Below are 17,316 nucleotides of genomic sequence, written 5' to 3'. Positions count from 1 at the left end.
TTTAAATTTGGTAATTTAAGTTACCAAATAATTTTATTCTTTCAGTACAAAAACTCAGATATCTTAGAATCATACAGCAGATAGGGAGACCATTTAGACCAACAAACCTGTCAAATCTTTGAACGAGCTATCTAATTAGTTTAATTCCCCTGCCCTTCCACCATACTGCCATAAGCTTTTCCTTTCAAGTGTTTATCAAATTCCATTTTGAAAGTTGTTACTGAATTTGCACACCACCCTTTCAGGCGCTACATTCTAGATCATTAAAAAAAAATTCTCACCTCATCTCAGGTTTAAGGTTATTGGCAAAGGAACCAATGTCCTCTGGTTACCAACCCTTCTGTCGCTGGTAATAATTTCTCCTTATTTACTTTTTCAAAACCTTCATGTCTTTGAAAACCACTATTAAATCTCCCCTGAACCTTCTCATTTATCTTACAGCAAACTTCAGTTTTTCCCTAAATGAAGTTACAGTAACTGAAGCTCCTCGTCACTGGTCTCGTAAATCTCCTCCATACCTTTCCCAAGTCCTTGAGTTCCTTGATAAAAAGAGTGGTGCTCAAATTTGGGTACAGTACTCCATCCAGATGAGGCCTCAGCAGTGAACTCAAAAACATTTCATAACTGTACATAAGCGACGTGTACTTGGCAAGCTGCACTTCACTCTGAACTTTGAGGCTTTTTTGCCTACCTTGCTTCAAGCAGCACTCGCAGTCATCAGTGCCAGGCTTCACAGGTCTTTTACTTTTAAGGGGGCTCACAGACAGGTCTCTACCTACCAGACCAACCGTAAGGCAAGGACTGCTTTTCAATGGCTGCAGGGCTGTGGCTTGCTTGGGGAATGAAGGAGAAGTGGCCTCAGGTAAGGGAAGTGGCTGTAGGGTGAGGGCTGTACTGCGGAAGGGGGGTATCCCAGGATGTGCATGGGGGCACATGTTGATCTGTGCAAGTGGCCTCAAGAGGTTGAGGGCTGAGGAGGCAATCTCCAGAGGAGATGGGGCCAGATGCAGATGAGATGGTGTGCGCGAGAGAGAGAGAGAGAGAGAGTGGTGATGTCCCTTGAACTGGCAGTGAGTGAATTAATTATGTAATGGCCTTATGAGTGGGTCAGATTAGAATGATGAGATGGGAGCCTTACCCTGGCGGCATGGATGAGATCATTCATCCTCTTTCTGCACTGGATGGCCAACCTCTTCCGTGCAGCATTAGCACTGACCACTTCCCAAGCCAGAATGGGGGTAAAGGAAATAGTGACGGGTTCCTATGGTGTTCACAGGTCATCCAAGAGATGCGTTACAGATTCGGGGGGGGGCGGGGGCTGCAATCTTCTTGCTTTTTAGGGCCATGGCTTCTGTGCAGCATTCCCAGGCTGGAAGCACTGAGAGGTGTGTGCGTGGTGCCCAGTATGAAGAAGAGGCAAGGTGGTAGTGTGGTGGGTGAATCAGAGCCTGGCATCAAAATAGCGTGTTTCCCGGGAATGCATGATTAATGAGGTGGGATTAGGACTATACGGTGTGGAAGGCCACCATTGTGGCTGGTGGATAAAACTTTCTTTTTCCCGTCCGCTACCACACTTAGTGCAAATCTGGAATGATAACGACCTTACTTTTCAGTTGACGTTTCGAGTCCTCATGACCCTTCAACAGGGTCATGAGGACTCGAAACGTCAACTCTTTTCTTCTCCGCCGACGCTGCCAGACCTGCTGAGTTTTTCCAGGTAATTCTGTTTTTGTCTTGGATTTCCAGCATCCGCAGTTTTTTGTTTTTATTACTTTTCGGTGTCTGTTTATAAAGCCCAAGGATTCCACAAGTTTTTTTTTAAATAAAGCTTTCTCAGCTTGTTCTCCCACCTGCATGTACATACAACAGGTCTCGCTGTTCCTACATTCCTTTAAATTTGTACCAATAAGTTTAAATTGCTTCTTTACGTCCTTTTGTACCAACTGCATCACTTTGCACTTCACATTAAACTGCATCTGCCATATGACTGCCTATTTCACCAGCTTATGGCCTCCTGCAGGCAGAAGTAACTGATTTAATCAGGAGTAGACAAAATTCATAGAACTTCATGCTTTATTGATACATACGTACAAATATACGAATTAGGAGCAGTAGTAGGCCAGTTAGCCCATCGAGCCTGCTCCGCCATTCAATAAGATCATGGCTGATCTGATTGTAACCTCCACTCCATATACTTGCCTACCCACCAATAACCTTTCACCACCTTGTTTATTAAGAATCTATCTAGTTCTGCCTCAAAAACATTCAAAGGCTCTGCTTCCGCTACCTTTTGAGGAAGAGTGTTCCAAAGGCTCACAACCCTCAGAAAAAAATTCTCATCTCTGTCTTAAATGAGCAACCCCTTATTTTAAACTGTGACCCCTAGTTCTAGATTCTCCCACAAGAGGAAACACCCTTTCTACAACCACTCTGTCAAGACACCTCAGGGACTCCAGTGGATACAAGCCTAATCTGTCCAACCATTCATCATAAGACAACAAGCCTATTCCTGGAATTAGTCCAGTAAACCTTCTCTGAACTGCTTCTAACGTATTTGCATCCTTCCTTAAATAAGGAGACCAATACTGCATACAGTACTGCAGATGTGGGTCACACCAATGCCCTGTACAATTGAATCATAATCTCCATACTTTTGTAACCAATTCTCCTCACAACGAACTATAATGTTTTATTAGCCTTCCTAATTACTTGCTGTACCTGCATACTAGCCTTTAGAGAAATAAAATGAAGAATGAAATAAAGGTCAACTGTATAACCATTATCTTATTAAATAAAAGCTTATATTCTTGGATTATAAATGAGCCAAATATCAAACATGAACATAATAAATAGGCTTACTAGAGTAGGTTAAAATACAATTTCTATTATTTGGAAATCCAAGATTCAGATTTAATCTTTTTCTCAGTCCAAATTTCCTCCCATCTCTCTCAAAGATATGCACCTTGTCAATATTAGGCGTATCTCTGCCAAGTTCAGTCATGGGCCTGAAACTAACCTACAAAGAGATACTTAAGTCCATTGGGAGTTGGCAACAATCAGAAACCAAGGGCCCAATTTTAACTTTGTTTAAGTGGATGGGTTTTGGGGAAGTAAAAATTTCACCTTAAGGATCTCTAGGACATGGAGCTGAATTTTCACTGCCAAGGCAATAACTCACGTTGAAAAATTGCCCGACTTGGCAGACCTGCCTCAGTTTAAAGCACCCAGTCACAAACAATTTTCACTCTGAGGGGGCAGGTGTGGTTATGGAGTCAGGCCAGCTGACCCCAGAAACAGATCCTAGGTGGCCATGTGGGCAGGCAAGTGTGGAGTCAGGCTGGTTGGAAGGTCCTCCTCCATTCTCTAGAACTTCATCTCAGTTGTAATAAAAGCAATTAGGTCCTCTAGCCCTCACCTCAATCCATCCACTCCCCATGGCCATTCATATACTTCATGCCACATCAATGTTAACTTATGCTCCTCAGCAACTCCACATAGCCATCTTACTCTCCATACCAACTCATGCCCCCTTCAAAGATTACCCAAGGCCTCTCATACTCTCTATACTGACTCGATGCCCCTTCCATGCTCATTTACTAAGAATGCATTATGTAAATGACCAATGCCATATAATAACGATGGCAAGTTTGGAATTCCGGGGGACAAAAAAAAACACCCATTCAGAAATGCTCTTTGAAAGATAAACTGCTGTTTCTACAACCCTATAAAAAGTCTCAAGACAGACCATTAAAGTTATCACCAAAAGAGGCTTCAAACACTTCACACCTTTTAATCTTCTCCAAATAAACAGAGACATTGGCAAAAGTGATCACAAAGAACTTCTTGTAACTACTTGAAGATGTCAACCAAAGTCAACAATCTGTTCTGTTGAAGGGTCATTCGGACTCAAAACGTTAACTGTGCTCCGCTCCGCAGATGCTGCCAGACCTGCTGAGTTTTTCCAGATATTTTTGTTTTTGTTTTCAACAATTCACTCCACTTGTCAAAATGGATTCCCTAATGAGCTAATGCTACGCTTGGCTGAGAGTCGAGGCCAATAAGGCATAATGAGTGCTGCAACTAGCAGGAGTGGGCCTCGGTGCAGCAAAATAAAGTAATTGAGATGATGGCTATAAATTTTGACCATTGCTACAGATAGCAGTTAACAAGCAATGCAACTGATAGCAATCTTGGTTCAATTAGACAAATATTTGTCCCATACAAATACATTTGTTTGTAAAACCTGTTAATAGATAAGCTTCAATTACGAGCGATTTGACAAAACTGTTTGCTCTAATCTGAAAATATTCCATTATGACAAAAGAAATTTCCATTCAGGTGACAAATGGGTTCTCATCCAGTTTTGTCCAATAGGATTTCAACATTTGCCAAATTTGTGGCAATCAGGTCATCAAATTTGCCACATGACAAAATATATGCAACATTAATAAAACAAATGTGCAATCGTTTAAAAACAGCTTTTAGGCTTTGAACTGTCAGCAATCAAGACCGATACATTCACTGCCAGAGCCAGGAGAAGAGTTTCAAAAGGGTTACGCAAATCAACTGTTCTGCAAAGCAAATCTGTTGTATAAACTCTCAAAGGGCGGTGGCAATCTGTTAACCGAAGTGTCCTGTTTCTAACCGTGTGCTCTAATTTGTTTCAAAAAATCAAATTTCTTTAAGAGTAAACTATCTCTATTTTATCAGAATTGATAAACGAAAAGACTCAAGGAGTGAAAAGAATCAACAAATCTCTACATATTGGCTTCTGCATTTTGACCTTTGCCTTCTAATGCTCTGTTGGCTGCCATTTCCAAACAGCATATGGACATTCAAATAGATCTTTGGCTCAGTCAACCTCCTGTAATTTTTCTTTTTATGCTAATAGTGATCCTATTCCTTTCAACTGCATGTTTCAACAGATCAATTAAGATGGAAGCTGAACACATTTGCACGTTGCTGCAACACTCCAGCTTGTCAGACTTGCATAATTTAACCCTCAACTGGCAGCCATGAAGCGCTGTCCATTGCTTATGAATCTCAACTATTTTGTGAAAACCAATCACCAGATAAACAAAATCAAGTTATTCAATTAGCATCCCCGTGTCACCACGTTCCCCGTGAAAATTTCAAGAGCAATCGGACTGCTGACCTTTTGAAGGCCAGCCTGCTTTCAGAGTGCTTCACAGAGCCGTCCCACAGATCTAAATGTACCAGAGTAAACAGGAACAGGGGAGATAACAAACAGCGATGATTTTTCATCTTTCATTGTGCAAAAATGGTCCTTCAGCAGCCAGGTCTCTAGAAATCTGACAACTGAACTAAGTTCTGATAAATGCAGTCATGGTCTGATTGATATATGACTCCTGTCTAACAGCAACATGGTTGATTCTTCCTTGCTCAATTTAGGGACAGACATCAGATAGTGGTCTAGGAATGAACTCCCATATTTGTGCCCACTGCTGTAACTAACAATTCAGTATTGTCTGGCTCTAAAAATGAACAGCATCAATTTGCCATACCTATGGCTGATTCGCTACATGTGGCAAGCAGGGAGTGCACTGGACAACACTGTTTTTAGTCTGATACTCAGAATAGTCCCTGCAAAAATACTCTTGTCTAAGTGTACGAATGAATGAACGACAGCTTTATTTGGTTTTTGGAAGATACATTTTTAATTTCCTTTCTCTTCCCTCATCAAACTTCAAACGATACATATGGAGAGTACTTCTATTTATTTCATTCTAGACAGTAGCCCCATAAGGAATAAGAGAAAGAATGAGTGTCTTGTTCTGTCCCTTGTAACTTATCCAGTAAGCCAAAAATACAGTAGCAGTTAGGGTTTCTGTTTGACCCCGAGGATTGCTACATTATAAGATACTGGGTGTATAAACCTAACTCATAAATGAGAGAAGAAGAACAGAAGTAGAAGAAGAATCTTAACATGGGGAGCGGTTGGAAAGCAATGTCAAACAACAGTTCAGTGGGAAGAAACCCAATAAGATATTCATAGGATGAGGTGCAAAGGAAAGCCAGAAAGCAATCTCAAAAGAAGGGAAGGACATGAAGCAAAAAAATTTCAAAGTGAAGGCGGGGGGTGCGAAGGTGTTAGGAGGTAAGCAATCTCAACAAGGAGGGAGGTTGTCAGCAACTATACTGGTTGTATCTAATTGCAACCTAAATAGGTTGGATCAGATTTCTGATTGATCCCTTTGGAGGGCAACCAATGTTTGTCTGCAAAGTGTAATTTGATCCAGTCTGATGGCCAGTAATTCAGGGGCTGGATTTAACCAAGATCAATGGGACCTGATATTAGGCTCGATTCTGGGTCTGGACCCTGGAAGTGGCTCTTATCTTCCTGGTTGCAACCAAATTAAGCAGTCCAATTAGGGATGGTGGGATGACCAGGAAACCTGCAGGTACAGTGATGTCTTGCTGGCAGCCCAGGAGAGGTTGGTGCAGCCGATGTAGATAGGAGAATACGAGGGCATCTCAGGATGGCGGGGCCCAGATAAGATTGTAAAATATACACATGCTGACAGCTATCAGGTTACCATTGTGGAGGGAAGGGTTTAAGGTGGCCTTGTCAGCCTTCTGGCCTGCCACTGGGAGGCTGCCTCCAGGCGGCAGCTGGGCTTTGGTCACAGCTAGGAGCCCACCCACCATCAGGATGATCCTGGGAGGTGCCACCAATATGCTAAATGGACATTTAATTGAACCTAATAAACTACCCACCACTGCTGGGTGGGTAGCAGGTGCCAGTCAGATTCAGCAAACTTATATAGAGGCAGAATCTTGTCAGGGAGGCTCCCTGACGTGAGATTCTCTCATTTCTCACCTGGTCCCACCTCCAAACCAGTCTCCACGCGATGGTGAAAATTCAGGTCTCTGTGAGGTGTAATTTTATCCAATGTTAGGCAGGGAATGCAGCTGTGATTTTATCCAAGGCTTAGGAAGGTGCAATTTCTGTGAGAGCAGAGGTGTATTGGAAGGCACAAAGTGGAGCTACAGTTAGCTTCAAAAACATTCTGGGTTATCTAGTATTCTACAATTGTAATTGCAGTTGTCCTTTGCTGGTAAAATAAAATACTTTTAAACCGTAATTATAGGGTTGGTTACAAATTTGGAGCAACATGATTTTTCTCCTTCTGGAAGTGATAAAAATTGCTTTACCTTAGCTGGAACCTGCAACCTGCATGTCTGAAGCTGCCTGAAACGTGTGAAGCCAGGATGCTAAAGTTACTATTTTTGTGCTCACCTCTTGGAGTTGCTTGCTGCTTGAATCTTAGTACCTTTGGCTTTGCTTTATAGTTATCCTCAATAGTCACCAGAAGTGTTGTAGATTACTGATTTAATCGGTAACCAATAGCTAAGCAATTAAAGCAGCAATCCGCAAAACTACAAATTACTAGCAACATTAACTACACAACAAAACACAGCCAAAGGTACAAAGTTCCATGCGGCTTCAGAGACAAGCAATCATTCTGAACCATACTGGTTCAGTAGATTGAGGTGCTGTTCAAAAACTGTACTTTAAAAGGTTATGTTTTAAAGTATCTAATTTAAAGTGAAACAGAACTTTCTGAAAAGGGAAATAATGAGGCCATACTAAATACCTCCACTTGGAGGCAGCCTATGTGATCTGATGGCCATGGGAGAGAAACTCGAATAGAAACCTGCTGAAATCAAATGACAGTTTTCACAGCTTAATACAGTAACTCACAGGAAAATGACAGCTGCTTTTTAAGACAGAGAAAGAAAGACAAGGCAGATACTGCTGTGTAGAAGCAGGGTTGTTTTGTGTTTACAACAACCAAGCAGGGTGCTTGGGAGAGTTTGTTTTCAGTTTGAAAGGAAAGGACAGAACAGATGAGACTTTGAGATGAAAGGAACAAGTCGCCACCAAGGTAGGCCTTGTGGAGCGAATTTTGAAGGGCACTAAGTTTTGACATAGTATTGCAGGGAGAAGTGTGGATACTGGAGGACTGGTAGATATGGAGGGGCTGATCCAATAATCCTACATATCTGCCAGAAGTGTGGTGCATAAAGAAAGGGGTTCCAAGACATATATGGGTTACATCAGTTTGTTAATGTGAAAGTACCTTTTCTTTAGTTTTCTGTATTAGTTGCTTTTTAAAGTGACATTTGGTCTATGTTGATTTCAGTTTTGTTCATTACCTAAGAGTCTTAAAATGTGAAATCTTGTCCTTTGGTTATGTTGAGTTCAAAGACCGCAGGGATTTCTCAGTAAGAATCCTTATTGAACTGATGTAAAATAGCAGTGCAGAGAGTTCCTTGAGGACACTATAGCAAGCCAGGTAGGACATTTAGTACTGTTATATTTCAAAACCCAAACATCCCCCTTTTCCTCATAAACAGAAGACACATTTGCATGCACGATCATGTGTAACTGTCAGTTACCCAAGTTACCCACTGTTCTCATGCATTAACAACTGTTTGTTCTATTACACAGTCTTTGCACCTGCATTGCATACAGTGTCTTTAAACCATACAGGTCTCTTTATGGTAAGCATGTGCATTGTCATTGGTTGTTTATCTGAATGATGGTCCTTGTTCAGAGAGGTGTCATTCTCGTGGCACTTGTTGCCATGGTAATGGTTGTTGCCCCATTGCTGTTGCTGGGGACCCGTAGACTTCTGGCATTGATGGCAATTCTGTACTCAGTACACATGGTGAGATCCTTTCTCCGGATGAATTAATGGCCTCAGTGTAAAGGCATCCCTAGGTAGCAGTGGCCACAATATGATTAAATTTTACATCCAGTATGAAAGGGAGAAGAGTGGGTCTAAGACTAGTATTTTAAACTTAAATAACGGCAACTGTGAGGGCATGAAAGCTGAGCTAGTGGAAGTTAACCAGGATACTAGGCTAAGGGATAAACAATAGGGAAGCAATGATAGACATTTTAGGATAAGTATATTCCTACTGTAAAGGAGGACCCACCATCCATGGTTAACTAAAGAAGTCAGGGAAAGCATCAAACATAAAGTAAAAGCACATAACTGCGCAAAGATGAGTGGCAAGTCAGATGATTGGTCAGAATATAAAGAATGATAGAGAATGACTAAAATGTTAATAAGGAGTAAGAAATCAGAGTATGACAGGAAGTTAGCTAGAAATGTAAAAACAGACAGCAAGAGTTTCTACAGGTATTTAAACTGGAAAAAAGTAAAGTGAATGTTGGTCCTCTGGAGAGTGAGAACAGGGAGTAATAGTAGATAATAAGAAATTCACAGTTGAAATGAACAAGTATTTTGCTTCTCTCTTCATTAGAGGATATAAAAAAACATTCCAGTAATAGCTATAAATCAGGAGGTGGAGGGGAAAGAGGAGCTTGGTGAAATTACAAACATTAGGCAAGTGGTACTGAGCAAACTGATGGAGCCGTGGGCCGACAAGTCTCTGGGTCCTGACGGACTTCATCCTAGGCCCTTGAAAGAGGTGGCTAATGAGGTAGTACTTACGTTGGTGTTAATTTTCCAAAATTCCCTAGATTCTGGAAAGGTTCCATCAAGCTGGAAAGTAACAAATATAACCCCTCTATTCGAGAAGGGAGGCAGAAAACAGGAACCAAAGGCCACTTAGCTTGATGTCATGGGGAAGGTATTAGAGTCGATCATTAAAGAGGTTATAGCTGGGCACTTAAAAAAACACAAGGTAATTGGGCAGAGGCAGCATGGTTTTGTGATAGGGAAATCATGTTTAACCAATTTATTAGAGTTCTTTGAAGGAGTAACTTGTGCTCTGGATAAAGGGGAGCCTGTAAATGTACTGGTACTTGGATTTCCAGAAGGCATTTGATAAGTTTCCACATCAAAGGTTATTGTGGAAAATAAAAGCTCATGGTGTAGGAGGTAATATATTAGCATGGATAGAAGATCGGCTGCCTGGCAGAAAATAGTGCACATAAATGGGTCTTTGTCTGATTGGCAGGATGTGACTGGTGGGGTCTTGTAGGGGTCCATCTGGGGCCTCAAATTTTTACAATTTACATTAATGACTTAGAAGAGGGGAGCAAAAGCATGGTAGCTAAATTTGCAGATGATAATAATAGGTAGGAAAGTATGTTGTGAAGAAGACATAAGGTGTTTGCAGACAGATATATATAAATTGAGTGAGTGGGCAAAAAATCTGAGATAATAGAGTATAAGGTGGGAAAATGTGAAGCTGTTCACCTTGGCAAGAAGAATAAAAAAAGTAGAGTATTACTTAAACAGAGAACAGCTGCAGAATTCAGAGATGCAGAGGGATCTAGGTATCCTCGTGCATGAGTCACAAAAAAGGTAGTATGCAGGTACAGCAAGTAATCAAGAAGGCTAATGGAATGCTATCCTTTATTACAAGAGGAATCGAACATAAAAGTAAGTATGTTATGCTTCAATTATATAGGGCGTTGGTGAGACCGCACCTTGAATACTATGTGCAGTTTTGGTCTCCTTATTTAAAGGAAGATGTAAAATGTGTTGGAGGCAGTTCAGAGGAGGTTTACTAGATTGATACCTGGAATGAGCAGGTTGTGTTGAGGATAGGTTGGTCCTGTTTCCACTGGAGTTTAGAAGAGCGAGGGCGGCTTGATCGAAGTATATAAGATCTTGGAGGGTTTGACAAGTGGACGTGGGAAGGACATGTCCTTGTGGGCGAGTCCAGAATTAGGATGGAGATTAGGAGAAAAATTTTCTCTGAGGGTGGTGTGGCTTTAGAACACTCTGCCTCAAAGCAGTAGCAGGGGTCACAATATTTTTAAGGCAGAGGTAGACAGATTCCCTTGCCTAACAAGAATCTAAGGTTTATCAGGGGTAAATGGGAATGTAGAACTTGAACCACAAACAAATCAGTCATGATCTTATTGGATGGCGGAGCAGACTTGAGGGGATGAAAGGCCTACTTCTACTCCTATTTCGTATGTTCTCCCTGACCAGCCGGCTGTGGTGAAGGAACAGCTCTGTTAGCTGTTCGCACATGCCTGCTGTTGTGCCGGTATATTTGGGCGTTCACTTCCGCTGCATACGATTGCGGTGACAATTTTGCTACACATGTTCCAAGTTTCCACGTGGGCTGACTCCTGTTGAGAGGGTTGAAGGTTTGTACCCTGACTGGCTCTCCAAAGCTTAGCTCTGGCAGTCTTGTCAAAATGAAATTTGGCTGCCATTTCACCTTGATTTTTTCATTCACACCTGCTACTACTTCTGGCTTCAGTAGCTTTTTTGCTATTGGAAGTGTCGTTTGTGTGCGGTGTGGCATGAGTCTTTGGACTGGATGACTTTCCATGCCTTCAGTTTGTGTTTCTCCACTCTAGAATTGATAGTATAGATCTGTGCTAGATTTGCTCAATTTCTTGAATCCTGAGGCAATTTTCACTGCCACCTCAGCCTTTGAATTCTATTAGGGATACTGCAGAGATGATGTGTCGTGTTGAACTTCCCAATCCTTTATGAAACGGCTGAATTCTTCACTCAAACTGAGGACCATTGTCACTCATCACAATGTCTGGAATGCTGTAACAACTGGTGTGCTTTCAGGCAATCCGCTACTTCTTCTGTCATCGAAGTCAGCTGGTCTAACTCCCAGTAGTCAGAATAGTATTCTACAGTGACAAGATAATCAGTTCCTGCTATTGTGAAGCGGTCTACTCCCAGCTTCATCTATGGTCAGTTTGGGATGTTAAGCATCATCAACGGCTCCCTAGCTTGTTTAGTTTGGTATTCAATACAAGCACTGCACTGGCCAACATGGTCTTTAATTTCATTGCTCATGTTTGGCCAATAGAGCACTTCTTTTGCCTTTCTCATCCTTTATTCAATTCCTTGATGACTTGCATGGATGCACTTCAGCATCTCTCCTCTCATCTGCTTAGGCTTGATGGCTATTTCCTTTGTATAAGATGCCATTTTGGATTGTCAATTCATCTTGGCATGCCCAATATGCTTGTCAGCACAGCTGTGTCCTTTATGCTATCAGGCTATCCTTTCATCACTACTTCTTGTAGCATTCAGAGAGTTGCATCTTGTTAGGTAGATCACTTGATTTGAGCTAGGCACTTGTCTGTCAGATTCAATGTCTCTGCTGGATTGATGACTTCCAGATCATGTCGAGCTGCTGCTTCACTTTGACTCTTTGCTGGCACATTCAGGATCACCAGCCCAAGCTTTAGACTTGCTTCAACTGAGATGAGTGGTCGTTGCATCACATCTGTGATCTGGAGCTCTACATCTTCTGGGTCTTGCCACTACACTGGGCTATCAGACTAATTTATCCTCTCGGTATGAGTGTCGTGCTATCACATAGCCTCAACCTCACTTTTGAGTGCTGCCATTTTGGATTGCCATGTTGAGCCACTTTGCACAGATCCGTAAAGGTTATGTTGTATGATGCACCATGTCTATCTGACACTTCCTGTTCACTTGATATTCTCCTTCTGTGTTATTATTCTAACAGTTGCAAACATTTTCTTACCTATAGACCTGACAGAACCAAAGTGTTGTATCATGAAGTTAAATGAGCTTGTGGCACAGATTGAAATTGGCAGGTATGAGGTGGTGGGCATCATAGAGACATGGCTGCAGGGGGATCAGGACTGGGAACTAAATATCCAAGGATATACATCCTATCGAAAAGATAGGCAGGTTGGCAGAAGGGGTGGGGTTGCTTTGTTAGTAAGAAATGAAATTAAATTGATAGCAAGAAACTGTGTGGGTGGAGTTGATGAACAATAAAGGTATAAAAAAAAACCATAATGGGAGTTATGTACAGGCCTCCGAACAGTAGTCAGGATGTGGGGCACAAGATACACCAGGAAATAGAAAAGGCATGTAAGAAAGGCAAGGTTACAGTGATCATGGGGGATTTCAATATGCAGGTAGACTGGGAAAATCAGGTTGGTAGTGGTTCCCAAGAAAAGGAATTTGTGGAATGTCTACGAGATGGCTTTTTGGAGCAGCTTGCGGTGCAGCCCACTAGGGAACAGGCAATTCTAGATTTAGTGATGTGTAAAGAGGCAGATTTGATTAGGGAGCTTAAGGTGAAGGAACCCTTAGGAGGAAGTGACTATAATATGATAGAATTTACCCTGCAATTTGAGAGGTAAAAGGTGGAATCAGATGTAATGATATTACAGTTGAATAAAGGTAACTATAGAGGCATGAGGGAGGAGCTGGCCAGAATTAACTGGGTGATGAGCCTAGCAGGAAAGACAGTGGAACAGCAATGGCAGGTGTTTCTGGGAGTAATTTGGGAGACACAGCAAAAATTCATCCCTAGGAAGAAGCATCATACTAAAGGGAGGACAAGGCAACCATGGCTGACAGGGGAAGTCAGGAACAACATAAAAGCTGAAGAGAGAACACACAATGCGGCGAAGAGCAGTGGGAAGCCAGGGGATTGGGAAGCCTACAAAGACCAACAGAGGACAACTAAAAAAGAAATAAGGAGGGAGAAGATTAAATATGAGGGTAAACTAGCCAGTAATATAAAAGAATATTGCAAGAGATTTTTTAAAAAATATTTAAAGGGTAAGAGAGAGGCAAAAGTGGACATTGGGCCACTGGAAAATGACGCTGGAGAAGTAATAATGGGGAACAAAGAAATGGCGGAGGAACTGAATAGGTACTTTACGTCAGTCTTCACGGAGGAAGACACGAGTAACATCCCCCAAAATTCAAGAGAGTCGGGGGGCAGAGGTGATTATGGTGGCCATTACCAAGGAGAAGGTGCTACGAAAACTGAAAGGTCTTAAGGTGGATAAATCACCTGGACCAGATGGATTACACCCCAGAGTTTTGAAGAAGATAGCTAAAGAGACAATGGAGGTGTTAGTGGTGATCTTTCAGGAATCACTGGAGTTAGGGAGGGTCCCAGAGGACTGGAAAATCGCTAGTGTGACCCCCCCCACCGTTTAAGAAGGGAGTGAGGCAAAAGACGGGAAATTACAGGCCGATCAGCCTGATCTCGGTCGTTGGTAAGATTTTAGAGTTCATTATTAAGGATGAGATTTCAGAATACTTGGAAGTGCATGATAAAATAGGGCAAAGTCAGCATGGTTTCATCAAGGGGAAGTCATGCCTGACAAATCTGTTAGAATTCTTTGAGGAGGTAACGAGTAGGTTAGACAAAGGAGAGCCAATGGATGTTATCTAATTGGACTTCCAGAAGACCTTTGACAAGGTGCCGCACAAGAGGCTGCTCAGTAAGATAAGAGCCCATGGTGTTAGAGGCAAGGTACTAGCATGGATAGAAGATTGGCTACCTGGCAGGAGGCAGAGAGTGGGGATAAGGGGGTCCTTCTCAGGATGGCGGCCAGTGACTAGTGGAGTTCCGCAGAGGTCAGTGTTGGGACCACAACTTTTCACTTTATACATTAATGATCTAGATGAAGGAACTGAGGGCATTCTGGCTAAGTTTGCAGATGATACAAAGATAGGTGGAGGGACAGGTAGTATTGAGGAGGCGGGGAGGCTGCAGAAGGATTTAGACAGGTTATGCACTTTGGTAGGAAGAATAGAGGCATAGACTATTTTCTAAATGGGGAGAGAATTCAGAAATCTGGAGTGCAAAGGGACTTGGGAGTCCTAGTCCAGGAATCTCAAGGTTAACTTGCAGGTTGAGTCGGTGGTTAGGAAGGCAAATGCAATGTTGGCATTTATTTTGAGAGGACTAGAATATAAAAGCAGGGATGTGCTGCTGAGGCCTTATAAGGCTCTGGTCAGACCACATTTAGAATATTGTGAGCAATTTTGGGCCCCGGATCTCAGGAAGGATGTGCTGGCCCTGGAGAGGGTCCAGAGGAGGTTCAAGAGAATGATCCCAGGAATGAAAGAAAGGCTTAACATATGATGAACGTTTGAGGACTCTAGGTCTATACTCGATGGAGTTTAGAAGGATGAGGGGGGATCTGATTGAAACTTACAGAATACTGAAAGGCCTGGATAGAGTGGACGTGGGGAAGATGTTCATTAGTAGGAGAGACTAGGACCCGAAGGCACAGCCTCAGAGTAAAGGGAAGACCTTTTAGAACAGAGATGAGGAGAAAGTTCTTTAGCCAGAGAGTGGTGAATCTATGGAATTCATTGCCACAGAAGACTGTGGAGGCCAGGTCACTGAATTTATTTAAGACCGGGATAGATAGGTTCTTGATTGGTAAAGGGATCAACGGTTACGGGGAGAAGGCAGGAGAATGGGGTTGAGAAACTTAGCAGCCATGATTGAATGGCGGAGCAGATTCGATGGGCTGAATAGCCTAATTTCTCCTCCTATGTCTTATGGTCTTATGTATTGTTCACGAGACTCTTTTGCTGATGTTGCTCCAGAGGCCGTCTGTGTAAGCTTGTTTTGTTGTTTTCTCGCCAAACATGTGTGTGAAAAGATTCTGCTTCTTGCAGTTAAAACACTGCTTTCCCTACGCTGGACAATCCCTCTCCCTTTGTATGATGTTCTCCGCAGTATTTGCATCCTGTCCTTTGTCTGTGATTGCTCTGCTCTTTCGGCCTGGACTGTCTCTCAACATAATGTATCTGCTCTTCTGTTATACATTTGATCTGACTGATGTTTTACAAGCTCTGCATTTCTACACGTCTATCACTTTCCTGAGCATAAGTTTGTCCTTTTTCAATTGACTTTCTCTGACTGAGGGGTCTTGTATGCCTAAGCAAATTCTATTTTTAATCAGTTCACCTTTTAGTTGTCAAAAGTCACATGATTCTGCAGGCTGTGTTACTGCAGTCACATACTGTTCCATGGGTTCTTTTTCCCCTTGAGCTCTAGTGTTAAATACATAGCATCCATAAGTTATGTTTGCTTGGGGTACAAAACTTTCATTCAAGGCTTTCAAAATCTCTACCATCTGTTTTGTTTGTCAGATTTAGGGCGGTATACAATTTGTAGCAGCCCCTCCCAAGCACTGTTAGCAGTCTGTCTAATCTTATTGGTTCTGGCTTATTACTTAAATCTGTTGCCTGTTCATAGTTTTGCCATTGCATGTGGAAAAAACTGCCAGTTCCGCCACATATTGCCTTTCATTTGGACAGAGACTATGAGTGGAAAGTTTGCTGCCATGTTCACTCACCCAATATTTTACTTGCAGCCTTGGATATGGGTTTGCTTTTCCTTGTCCTTTTTAGGCAGCTTTTAGCAGATTTGAACATTTCTATGTGCCCTTTTAAGCTGTGGCTTCTGTGCAGCGTTTCAAAACTCTACTTTACCTTCACTTACCGACACCATGTCTTGTGTCAAAGACTGCAGTGCTTTCTCAGTGTCTTTTTCAGTGACAGTCTTTATTGAATTGATGTAAAATGGCAAAGTACAGAGGGGGGAGTGCCTCGTGGCAGAGGTCATATGGCTACAGCAGGCCGGATAAGACATTTAGTACTGTTCCATTTCAAAACCTGAACAGGTTTTTTTGGTAGGTCACTGGAAAATTCATCTCTATTAAAATGTTAGCTGTCTCTGCTGAGATCATAACAATGTTAAAAAGAAAAATCAAGAGGTATAATAGTTATCCAGGAATCTTGACTGGCAGGTGAGCAAACACTTACAGTGGGGATTGTAAGAGTGGAAATTTAGGGTCAGGATGTACTGCAATGAGGAGGGAATGTGCGTGCAATGCTGATTGGCAGGGGGCTGGGCAGGGAGAGATCAGCAGGTTTTGTCTGTAAGCATTCTAAACAGGAATGGAAACACACACTCAGTGGGTGTTGTGGTGGGGTGGGGGAGAAGGCAAGGTGCCAATTTATTTAATTGTTCTGTTAAGTACTGTCAGCTGGGAGAGCTGCGGAGGTGGGGCTGTCAACTGTTGTGTATCTATCTGCTTAATTGTGCTAGTCTATGTCCTCTTCTGGGGTAGCATGGATGGCAAAGATCTTGTGCTTATTTCTCTAGTTACACTTGTTAACATTCTCAGCCATGGGAAGTGAGGGTGGGGACACATTTGCATTGTATGTTCTCTCAACTTCTGCTCGTGTGCTCTGATCAGCTGATCTTTCAGGATAGGGCTTGGACTCATTACTCTTGAGTTTCTTTCATGGATCTTTCAAAGCTGGGGATAGTGATATTTAAGAGGCAGGTCACCAATGATCGACAAGCAAGCATCCAAAAACCACAGGCCTGATAAAAGAGAGTTTGAAGTGTTGAACAAGGCAATATCAGCATCATGAAATAAATAATTAAAACTCTAAATAATTCTCAACAAGACAACACACAAGTTGTTGCTGAGCCGCTGATGTATGACGTAGATTGTGGAGTCAAATCACCATGGCACAACGCAACTATTTTTATATCTGTTAATGTCAAGTGACAGGATTT

At 42.2% G+C, this 17,316-nt stretch overlaps 1 protein-coding gene across 4 annotated transcripts in view; it reads right to left on the bottom strand.

The window, feature by feature from the left end:
* Positions 1–17,316, bottom strand: part of LOC121278024 (probable E3 ubiquitin-protein ligase RNF144A-A) — a 94,654-nt gene that overhangs the window by 43,311 nt on the left and 34,027 nt on the right. The window lies entirely within an intron of this gene.

The sequence above is a fragment of the Carcharodon carcharias genome, chromosome 5 (assembly GCF_017639515.1).
Source record: "Carcharodon carcharias isolate sCarCar2 chromosome 5, sCarCar2.pri, whole genome shotgun sequence".
Lineage (NCBI taxonomy): Eukaryota > Metazoa > Chordata > Chondrichthyes > Lamniformes > Lamnidae > Carcharodon > Carcharodon carcharias.
This window is presented reverse-complemented; position numbering and strand designations above follow the sequence as displayed.